The following is an 11,896-nucleotide window of genomic DNA, read 5'->3' as shown; positions in this document are numbered from 1 at the left end:
GCCACACTATCTTTCACCCACTCTCTCACTCTCTCACTCTCTCACTCTTTCGCTCACACACTCTCTGTCTCGTCCACTCTCTCTTTCGCCCAGTCTCACTCTCGCCCCACACTCTCTCTCGCCCATTCTCTCTCGTCCACTTTCTCTTGCCCACTCTCTCCCAATCTCTCTCTCGCCCACTCTCTCACTCTCGCCCAGTCACACTCTCGCCCACTCTCTCTCACCCACTCTCTCTTTGGTCCAATCTCACTCTCACCCACTCTCTGTCTCGCCCATACTCTATCTCGCCCACTCTCTCTCTCGCCCACTCTCTCTCTCGCCCACTCTCTCTCCCGTCCACTCTCCCTCGCCCACTATCTCTCTCGCCCACTCTCTCTCTCTCGCCCACTCTCTCTCTCGCCCACTCTCTCTCTCGCCCACTCTCTCTCTCGCCCACTCTCTCTCTAGCCCACTCTCTCTCACCCACTCTCTCAATCTCTCCCACTCTCTCTCTCGCCCACACTCTCACACCCACTCTCTCTCTCTCGCCCACTCTCTCTCTCACACACTCTCTCTTGCCCACCATCTCTCTCTCGCCCACCCTCTCTCTCTCGCCCACACCCTCTCTCGCCCACTCTCTCTCTCGCCCGCTCTCTCACGCCCACTCTCTCTCTCTCACCCACTCTCTTTCTTGCTCACTCTCTCTCCCGTCCACTCTCCCTCGCCCACTATCTCTCTCGCCCACTCTCTCTGTCTCGCCCACTCTCTCTCTCAACCACTCTCTTTCTTGCTCACTCTCTCTCTCACCCACTCTCTCTCTTGCCCACACTCTCCCACTCTCTCACTCTCGCCCACTCTCTCTCGCCAACGCTCTCTCTCGCCCACTCTCTCTCTTGCCCATTCTCTCTCTCGCCCACTCTCTCACTCTCGCCCACTCTCTCTCGCCAACGCTCTCTCTCGCCCACTCTCTCTCTTGCCCATTCTCTCTCTCGCCCACTCTCTCTCTCTCGCCCACTCTCTCTCTCGCCCACTATCTCTCTCGCCCACTATGTCCCTCTTGCCCCTCTCACTCTCACCCACACTCTCTCTCCCGCTCACTCACTCTCTCTCTCGCCCACTCTCTCTCTCGCCCACTCTCTCTCTAGCCCTCTCTCTCTCACCCACTCTCTCAATCTCTCCCTCTCTCTCTCTCGCCCACACTCTCACACCCACTCTCTCTCTCTCGCCCACTCTCTCTCTCACACACTCTCTCTTGCCCACCATCTCTCTCTCGCCCACCCTCTCTCTCTCGCCCACACCCTCTCTCGCCCACTCTCTCTCTCGCCCGCTCTCTCACGCCCACTCTCTCTCTCTCGCCCACTCTCTCTCACCCTCTCTCTCTGTCGCCCACTCTTTCTCTCTCTCGCCCACTCTCTCTCACCCAATCTTTCGCCCAGTCTCTCTCTCTCTCGCCCACACTCTCTCACACCTACTCTCTCACTCTCTCACTCTCTCTCGCACACTCTTTCGCTCTCCCACTCTCACTCTCGCCCACTCTCTACATTTCGCCCAGTCTCACTTTCGCCCACACTCTCTCTGGCGCATTCTCTCTCTCGTCTACTCTCTCTCGCCAACTCACACTTTCGCCCACTCTCTCACCCACTCACACTCTCGTCCACTCTCTCTCACATCACTTTCTTTGGCCCAGTTTCACTCTCACCCACTCTCTCTCTCGCCCACTCTCTCTCTCTCACCCACTCTCTCTCACTCACCCACTCTCTCTCGCCCACTCTCTCTCTCTCGCCCACTCTGTCTCTCTCGCACACACTCTCTCTCGCCCACTCTCTCTCGCCAGTGCTCTCTCGCCCGCTCTCTCTCTCTCGCCCACTCTCTCTCTCTCGCACACACTCTCTCGCCCTCTCTCTCTCTCGCCCACTCTCTCTCGCCCTCTCTCTCTCTCGCCCACTCTTTCTCTCTTTCGCCCACTCTCTCTCACCCAATCTTTCGCCCAGTCTCTCTCTCGCCCATACTCTCTCTCACCCACTCCCTCTTGCCCACTCTCTCTCTCTTGGCCACACTATCTTTCACCCACTCTCTCACTCTCTCACTCTCTCACTCTTTCGCTCACACACTCTCTGTCTCGTCCACTCTCTCTTTCGCCCAGTCTCACTCTCGCCCACACTCTCTCTCGCCCATTCTCTCTCGTCCACTTTCTCTTGCCCACTCTCTCCCAATCTCTCTCTCGCCCACTCTCTCACTCTCGCCCAGTCACACTCTCGCCCACTCTCTCTCACCCACTCTCTCTTTGGTCCAATCTCACTCTCACCCACTCTCTGTCTCGCCCATACTCTATCTCGCCCACTCTCTCTCTCACCCACTCTCTCTCTCGCCCACTCTCTCTCCCGTCCACTCTCCCTCGCCCACTATCTCTCTCGCCCACTCTCTCTCTCTCGCCCACTCTCTCTCTCACCCACTCTCTTTCTTGCTCACTCTCTCTCTCACCCACTCTCTCTCTCGCCCACTCCCTCTCTCTCACCCACTCTCTCTCACTCACCCACTCTCTCTCGCCCACTCTCTCTCTCTCGCCCACTCTGTCTCTCTCGCACACACTCTCTCTCGCCCACTCTCTCTCGCCCGTGCTCTCTCGCCCGCTCTCTCTCTCTCGCCCACTCTCTCTCTCTCGCACACACTCTCTCGCCCTCTCTCTCTCTCGCCCACACTCTCTCTCACCCACTCTCTTTCTTGCTCACTCTCTCTCCCGTCCACTCTCCCTCGCCCACTATCTCTCTCGCCCACTCTCTCTGTCTCGCCCACTCTCTCTCTCAACCACTCTCTTTCTTGCTCACTCTCTCTCTCACCCACTCTCTCTCTTGCCCACTCTCTCCCGCCCTCTCTCTCTCGCACACACTCTCCCTCGCCCACTATCTCTCTCGCCCTCTCTCTCTCTTGCCCACTCTCTCTCTCACCCACTCTCTCTCTTGCCCACTCTCTCTCCCGCCTACTCTCCCTCGCCCACGATCTCTCTCGCCCACTCTCTCCCTCGCCCACGATCTCTCTCGCCCACTCTCTCTCTCAACCACTCTCTGTCTCTCCAACACTCTCTCATGACCACTCTCTCTCCCACTCTCTCACTCTCGCCCACTCTCTCTCGCCAACGCTCTCTCTCGCCCACTCTCTCTCTTGCCCATTCTCTCTCTCACCCACTCTCTCTCTCTCGCCCACTCTCTCTCTCGCCCACTATCTCTCTCGCCCACTATGTCCCTCTTGCCCCTCTCACTCTCACCCACACTCTCTCTCCCGCTCACTCACTCTCTCTCTCGCCCACTCTCTCTCTCGCCCACTCTCTCTCTCGCCCACTCTCTCTCTAGCCCACTCTCTCTCACCCACTCTCTCAATCTCTCCCACTCTCTCTCTCGCCCACACTCTCACACCCACTCTCTCTCTCTCGCCCACTCTCTCTCTCACACACTCTCTCTTGCCCACCATCTCTCTCTCGCCCACCCTCTCTCTCTCGCCCACACCCTCTCTCGCCCACTCTCTCTCTCGCCCGCTCTCTCACGCCCACTCTCTCTCTCTCGCCCACTCTCTCTCACCCTCTCTCTCTCTCGCCCACTCTTTCTCTCTCTCGCCCACTCTCTCTCACCCAATCTTTCGCCCAGTCTCTCTCTCTCTCGCCCACACTCTCTCACACCTACTCTCTCACTCTCTCACTCTCTCTCGCCCACTCTTTCGCTCTCCCACTCTCACTCTCGCCCACTCTCTACATTTCGCCCAGTCTCACTTTCGCCCACACTCTCTCTGGCCCATTCTCTCTCTCGTCCACTCTCTCTCGCCAACTCACACTTTCGCCCACTCTCTCACCCACTCACACTCTCGTCCACTCTCTCTCACACACACTTTCTTTGGCCCAGTTTCACTCTCACCCACTCTCTCTCTCGCCCACTCTCTCTCTCTCACCCACTCTCTCTCACTCACCCACTCTCTCTCGCCCACTCTCTCTCTCTCGCCCACTTTGTCTCTCTCGCACACACTCTCTCTCGCCCACTCTCTCTCGCCCGTGCTCTCTCGCCCGCTCTCTCTCTCTCGCCCACTCTCTCTCTCTCGCACACACTCTCTCGCCCTCTCTCTCTCTCGCCCACTCTCTCTCGCCCTCTCTCTCTCTCGCTCACTCTTTCTCTCTTTCGCCCACTCTCTCTCACCCAATCTTTCGCCCAGTCTCTCTCTCGCCCATACTCTCTCTCTCACCCACTCCCTCTTGCCCACTCTCTCTCTCTTGGCCACACTATCTTTCACCCACTCTCTCACTCTCTCACTCTCTCACTCTTTCGCTCACACACTCTCTGTCTCGTCCACTCTCTCTTTCGCCCAGTCTCACTCTCGCCCACACTCTCTCTCGCCCATTCTCTCTCGTCCACTTTCTCTTGCCCACTCTCTCCCAATCTCTCTCTCGCCCACTCTCTCACTCTCGCCCAGTCACACTCTCGCCCACTCTCTCTCACCCACTCTCTCTTTGGTCCAATCTCACTCTCACCCACTCTCTGTCTCGCCCATACTCTATCTCGCCCACTCTCTCTCTCGCCCACTCTCTCTCTCGCCCACTCTCTCTCCCGTCCACTCTCCCTCGCCCACTATCTCTCTCGCCCACTCTCTCTCTCTCGCCCACTCTCTCTCTCACCCACTCTCTTTCTTCCTCACTCTCTCTCTCACCCACTCTCTCTCTCGCCCACTCTCTCTCTCTCACCCACTCTCTCTCACTCACCCACTCTCTCTCGCCCACTCTCTCTCCCTCGCCCACTCTGTCTCTCTCGCACACACTCTCTCTCGCCCTCTCTCTCTCTCGCACACACTCTCTCGCCCTCTCTCTCTCTCGCCCACTCTCTCTCGCCCTCTCTCTCTCTCGCCCACTCTGTCTCTCTCGCACACACTCTCTCTCGCCCACTCTCTCTCGCCCGTGCTCTCTCGCCCGCTCTCTCTCTCTCGCCCACTCTCTCTCTCTCGCACACACTCTCTCGCCCTCTCTCTCTCTCGCCCACTCTCTCTCGCCCTCTCTCTCTCTCGCCCACTCTTTCTCTCTTTCGCCCACTCTCTCTCACCCAATCTTTCGCCCAGTCTCTCTCTCGCCCATACTCTCTCTCACCCACTCCCTCTTGCCCACTCTCTCTCTCTTGGCCACACTATCTTTCACCCACTCTCTCACTCTCTCACTCTCTCACTCTTTCGCTCACACACTCTCTGTCTCGTCCACTCTCTCTTTCGCCCAGTCTCCCTCTCGCCCACACTCTCTCTCGCCCATTCTCTCTCGTCCACTTTCTCTTGCCCACTCTCTCCCAATCTCTCTCTCGCCCACTCTCTCACTCTCGCCCAGTCACACTCTCGCCCACTCTCTCTCACCCACTCTCTCTCTGGTCCAATCTCACTCTCACCCACTCTCTGTCTCGCCCATACTCTATCTCGCCCACTCTCTCTCTCGCCCAATCTCTCTCTCGCCCACTCTCTCTCCCGTCCACTCTCCCTCGCCCACTATCTCTCTCGCCCACTCTCTCTCTCTCGCCCACTCTCTCTCTCACCCACTCTCTTTCTTGCTCACTCTCTCTCTCACCCACTCTCTCTCTCGCCCACTCTCTCTCTCTCACCCACTCTCTCTCACTCACCCACTCTCTCTCGCCCACTCTCTCTCTCTCGCCCACTCTGTCTCTCTCGCACACACTCTCTCTCGCCCACTCTCTCTCGCCCGTGCTCTCTCGCCCGCTCTCTCTCTCTCGCCCACTCTCTCTCTCTCGCACACACTCTCTCGCCCTCTCTCACTCTCGCCCACTCACTCTCTGGTCAATACTCTCTCTCACCTACACTCTCTCTCGCCCACTCTCTTACTCTCTCCTACTCTCTCTCTCTCTCGTCCACTCTCTCCCACGCCCACTCTCTCATTCTCTTCCACTCTCTGTCTCGCCCACTCTCTGTCTCACCCACTCACTGACTCTCGCCCAGTCTCACTCTCGCCCACTCTCTCTCACCCAGTCTTTCTTTGGCCCAGTTTTACGCTCACCCACTCTCTCTCTCGCCCACTCTCTCTCTCACCCATTCTCTCACTCTCTCACTCTGGCCCAGTCTCAGTCTCACCCACTCTCTCTCACCCACACTCTCTCTCACCCACACTCTCTCTCGCCCACTCTCTCTCACACATTCTCTCACTCTAGCCCACTCTCTCTCACGCAAACTCTCTCTCGTATACACACTCTCTCGGCCATTCTCTCTCTCTCGCCCACAATCTCACTCTCTCCCACTCTCTCACACCCACACTCTCACTATCGCCCAGTCACACTCTCGCACACTCTCTCTCACCCACTCTCTCTTTGGTCCAATCTCACTCTCGCCCACTCTCTCTCTCGCCCACTCTCTCTCTCGCCGGCTCTCTCTCTCACCCACTCTCTCTCTCGCCCACACTCTCTCTCACCCACTCTCTTTCTTGCTCACTCTCTCTCCCGTCCACTCTCCCTCGCCCACTATCTCTCTCGCCCACTCTCTCTGTCTCGCCCACTCTCTCTCTCAACCACTCTCTTTCTTGCTCACTCTCTCTCTCACCCACTCTCTCTCTTGCCCACTCTCTCCCGCCCTCTCTCTCTCGCACACACTCTCCCTCGCCCACTATCTCTCTCGCCCTCTCTCTCTCTTGCCCACTCTCTCTCTCACCCACTCTCTCTCTTGCCCACTCTCTCTCCCGCCTACTCTCCCTCGCCCACGATCTCTATCGCCCACTCTCTCCCTCGCCCACGATCTCTCTCGCCCACTCTCTCTCTCAACCACTCTCTGTCTCTCCAACACTCTCTCATGACCACTCTCTCTCCCACTCTCTCACTCTCGCCCACTCTCTCTCGCCAACGCTCTCTCTCGCCCACTCTCTCTCTTGCCCATTCTCTCTCTCGACCACTCTCTCACTCTCGCCCACTCTCTCTCGCCAACGCTCTCTCTCGCCCACTCTCTCTCTTGCCCATTCTCTCTCTCACCCACTCTCTCTCTCTCGCCCACTCTCTCTCTCGCCCACTATCTCTCTCGCCCACTATGTCCCTCTTGCCCCTCTCACTCTCACCCACACTCTCTCTCCCGCTCACTCACTCTCTCTCTCGCCCACTCTCTCTCTCGCCCACTCTCTCTCTAGCCCACTCTCTCTCACCCACTCTCTCAATCTCTCCCACTCTCTCTCTCGCCCACACTCTCACACCCACTCTCTCTCTCTCGCCCACTCTCTCTCTCACACACTCTCTCTTGCCCACCATCTCTCTCTCGCCCACCCTCTCTCTCTCGCCCGCTCTCTCACGCCCACTCTCTCTCTCTCGCCCACTCTCTCTCACCCTCTCTCTCTCTCGCCCACTCTTTCTCTCTCTCGCCCACTCTCTCTCACCCAATCTTTCGCCCAGTCTCTCTCTCTCTCGCCCACACTCTCTCACACCTACTCTCTCACTCTCTCACTCTCTCTCGCCCACTCTTTCGCTCTCCCACTCTCACTCTCGCCCACTCTCTACATTTCGCCCAGTCTCACTTTCGCCCACACTCTCTCTGGCCCATTCTCTCTCTCGTCCACTCTCTCTCGCCAACTCACACTTTCGCCCACTCTCTCACCCACTCACACTCTCGTCCACTCTCTCTCACACACACTTTCTTTGGCCCAGTTTCACTCTCACCCACTCTCTCTCTCGCCCACTCTCTCTCTCTCTCACCCACTCTCTCTCACTCACCCACTCTCTCTCGCCCACTCTCTCTCTCTCGCCCACTCTGTCTCTCTCGCACACTCTCTCTCGCCCACTCTCTCTCGCCCGTGCTCTCTCGCCCGCTCTCTCTCTCTCGCCCATTCTCTCTCTCTCGCACACACTCTCTCGCCCTCTCTCTCTCTCGCCCACTCTCTCTCGCCCTCTCTCTCTCTCGCCCACTCTTTCTCTCTTTCGCCCACTCTCTCTCACCCAATCTTTCGCCCAGTCTCTCTCTCGCCCATACTCTCTCTCACCCACTCCCTCTTGCCCACTCTCTCTCTCTTGGCCACACTATCTTTCACCCACTCTCTCACTCTCTCACTCTCTCACACTTTCGCTCACACACTCTCTGTCTCGTCCACTCTCTCTTTCGCCCAGTCTCACTCTCGCCCACACTCTCTCTCGCCCATTCTCTCTCGTCCACTTTCTCTTGCCCACTCTCTCCCAATCTCTCTCTCGCCCACTCTCTCACTCTCGCCCAGTCACACTCTCGCCCACTCTCTCTCACCCACTCTCTCTTTGGTCCAATCTCAATCTCACCCACTCTCTGTCTCGCCCATACTCTTTCACGCCCACTCTCTCTCTCGCCCACTCTCTCTCTCGCCCACTCTCTCTCCCGTCCACTCTCCCTCGCCCACTATCTCTCTCGCCCACTCTCTCTCTCTCGCCCACTCTCTCTCTCACCCACTCTCTTTCTTGCTCACTCTCTCTCTCACCCACTCTCTCTCTCGCCCACTCTCTCTCTCTCACCCACTCTCTCTCACTCACCCACTCTCTCTCGCCCACTCTCTCTCTCTCGCCCACTCTGTCTCTCTCGCACACACTCTCTCTCGCCCACTCTCTCTCGCCCGTGCTCTCTCGCCCGCTCTCTCTCTCTCGCCCACTCTCTCTCTCTCGCACAAACTCTCTCGCCCTCTCTCTCTCTCGCCCACTCTCTCTCGCCCTCTCTCTCTCTCGCCCACTCTTTCTCTCTCTCGCCCACACTCTCTCTCACCCACTCTCTCTTTGGTCCAATCTCACTCTCACCCACTCTCTGTCTCGCCCATACTCTATCTCGCCCACTCTCTCTCTCGCCCACTCTCTCTCTCGCCCACTCTCTCTCCCGTCCACTCTCCCTCGCCCACTATCTCTCTCGCCCACTCTCTCTCTCTCGCCCACTCTCTCTCTCACCCACTCTCTTTCTTGCTCACTCTCTCTCTCACCCACTCTCTCTCTTGCCCACTCTCTCTCCCGACCACTCTCTCTCGGACACACTCTCCATCGCCCACGATCTCTCTCGCCCACTCTCTCTCTCACCCACTCTCTGTCTCTCCAACACTATCTCATGACCACTCTCTCTCCCACTCTCTCACTCTCGCCCACTCTCTCTCGCCAACGCTCTCTCTCACCCATTCTCTCACTCTCTCACTCTGGCCCTGTCTCACTATCAGCCACTCTCTCTCACCCACACTGTCTCTCACCCACACTCTCTCTCGCCCACTCTCTCTCACCCATTCTCTCACTCTAGCCCACTCTCTCTCACCCAAACTCTCTCTTGTCCACACTCTCTCGGTCATTCACTCTATCTCGCCCACAATCTCACTCTCTCCCACTCTCTCACGCCCACACTCTCACTCTCGCCCAGTCACACTCTCGCACACTCTCTCTCACCCACACTCTCTTTGGTCCAGTCTCAAACTGACCCACTCTCTGTCTCACCCACTCTCTCTCTCGCCCACTCTCTCACTCTCGCCCAGTCACACTCTCGCCCACTCTCTCTCACCCACTCTCTCTTTGGTCCAATCTCACTCTCACCCACTCTCTGTCTCGCCCATACTCTATCTCGCCCACTCTCTCTCTCGCCCAATCTCTCTCTCGCCCACTCTCTCTCGCCCACTCTCTCTCTCTCCCGCTCTCTCTCTCGCCCACTCTCTCTCTCTCGCCCGCTCTCTCTCTCACCCACTCTCTTTCTTGCTCACTCTCTCTCCCGTCCACTCTCCCTCGCCCACTATCTCTCTCGCCCACTCTCTCTGTCTCGCCCACTCTCTCTCTCATCCACTCTCTTTCTTGCTCACTCTCCCTCTCACCCACTCTCTCTCTTGCCCACCCTCTCTCCCGCCCTCTCTCTCTCGCACACACTCTCCCTCGCCCACTATCTCTCTCGCCCTCTCTCTCTCTTGCCCACTCTCTCTCTCTCACCCACTCTCTCTCTTGCCCACTCTCTCTCCCGCCTACTTTCATTCGCCCACGATCTCTCTCGCCCACTCTCTCCCTCGCCCACGATCTCTCTCGCCCACTCTCTCTCTCAACCACTCTCTGTCTCTCCAACACTCTCTCATGACCACTCTCTCTCCCACTCTCTCACTCTCGCCCACTCTCTCTCGCCAACGCTCTCTCTCGCCCACTCTCTCTTGCCCATTCTCTCTCTCGCCCACTCTCTCTCTCTCGCCCACTCTCTCTCTCGCCCACTCTCTCTCTCGCCCACTATGTCCCTCTTGCCCCTCTCACTTTCACCCACACTCTCTCTCTCGCCCACTCACTCTCTCTCTCGCCCACTCTCTCTCTCGCCCACTCTCTCTCACACACTCTCCCACTCTCTCCCACTCTCTCTCTCTCGCCCACTCTCTCTCACCCACTCTCTCACTCTCGCCCACTCTCTCTCGCCCACGATCTCTCTCGCCCACTCTCTCCCTCGCCCACGATCTCTCTCGCCCACTCTCTCTCTCAACCACTCTCTGTCTCTCCAACACTCTCTCATGACCACTCTCTCTCCCACTCTCTCACTCTCGCCCACTCTCTCTCGCCAACGCTCTCTCTCGCCCACTCTCTCTTGCCCATTCTCTCTCTCGCCCACTCTCTCTCTCTCGCCCACTCTCTCTCTCGCCCACTCTCTCTCTCGCCCACTATGTCCCTCTTGCCCCTCTCACTTTCACCCACACTCTCTCTCTCGCCCACTCACTCTCTCTCTCGCCCACTCTCTCTCTCGCCCACTCTCTCTCACCCACTCTCCCACTCTCTCCCACTCTCTCTCTCTCGCCCACTCTCTCTCACCCACTCTCTCACTCTCGCCCACTCTCTCTCGCCCACTCTCTCTCTCGCCCACTATGTCCCTCTTCCCCCCTCTCACTCTCACCCACACTCTCTCTGTCGCCCACTCACTCTCTCTCTCGCGCACTCTCTCTCTCGCCCAATCTCTCTCTCTCACACACTCTCTCTCGCCCACTATCTCTCTCGCCCACTCTCTCTCTCTCGCCCACTCTCTCTCTCACACACTCTCTCGCCCACTCTCTCGCCCACTATCTCTCTCGCCCACTATCTCTCTCGCCCACTCTCTCTCTCGCCCGCTTTTTCTCTCTCGCTCACTCTCTTTCTAACCCACTCTCTCTCTTGCCCACTCTCTCTCTCTCGCCCACTCTCTCTCTCACTCACTCTCTCTTTCGCCCACTCTCTCTCTCACCCACTCTCTCTCCTGCCCACTCTCTCTCCCGCCTACTCTCTCTCGCCCATACTCTCTCTCACCCACTCCCTCTTGCCCACTCTCTCTCTCTTGCCCACACTCTCTCACACCGACTCTCTCACTCTCTCACTCTCTCTTTCCCACTCTTTCGCTCTCCCATTCTCTTTCTCGCCCACTCTCTATCTTTCGCCGAGTCTCACTTTCGCCCACACTCTCTCTCGCCCATTCTCTCTCTAGTCCACTCTCTCTCGCCCACTCACACTCTCGCCCACTCTCTCTCACCCACTCTTTCTTTGGCCCAGTTTCACTCTCAACCACTCTCTCTCTCACCCACTCTCTCTCTCTCACCCACTCTCTCTCTCACACACACTCTCTCTTGCCCACTCTCTCTCGCCCACTCTCTCTCTCGCCCACTCTCTCTCTCGCCCACTCTCTCTCTCGCACACACTCTCTCTCGCCCTCTCTCTCTCTCACCCACTCTCTTTCTTGCTCACTCTCTCTACCGCCTACTCTCCCTCGCCCACTATCTCTCTCGCCCACTCTCTCTCTCGCCCACTCTCTCTCTCGCCCAGTCTCTCTCCCTCGCCCACTCTCTCTCGCACACACTCTCTCTCGCCCTCTCTCTTTCTCACCCACTCTCTTTCTTGCTCTCACTCTCTCCCGCCTACTCTCCCTCGCCCACTATCTCTCTCGCCCACTCTCTCTCTCGCCCGCTTTCTCTCTCTCGCTCACTCTCTCTCTAACCCACTCTCTCTCTTGC

This window comes from Chiloscyllium punctatum, chromosome 6, assembly GCF_047496795.1.
Source record: "Chiloscyllium punctatum isolate Juve2018m chromosome 6, sChiPun1.3, whole genome shotgun sequence".
NCBI classification, from domain to species: Eukaryota; Metazoa; Chordata; class Chondrichthyes; order Orectolobiformes; family Hemiscylliidae; genus Chiloscyllium; species Chiloscyllium punctatum.
This window is presented reverse-complemented; position numbering follows the sequence as displayed.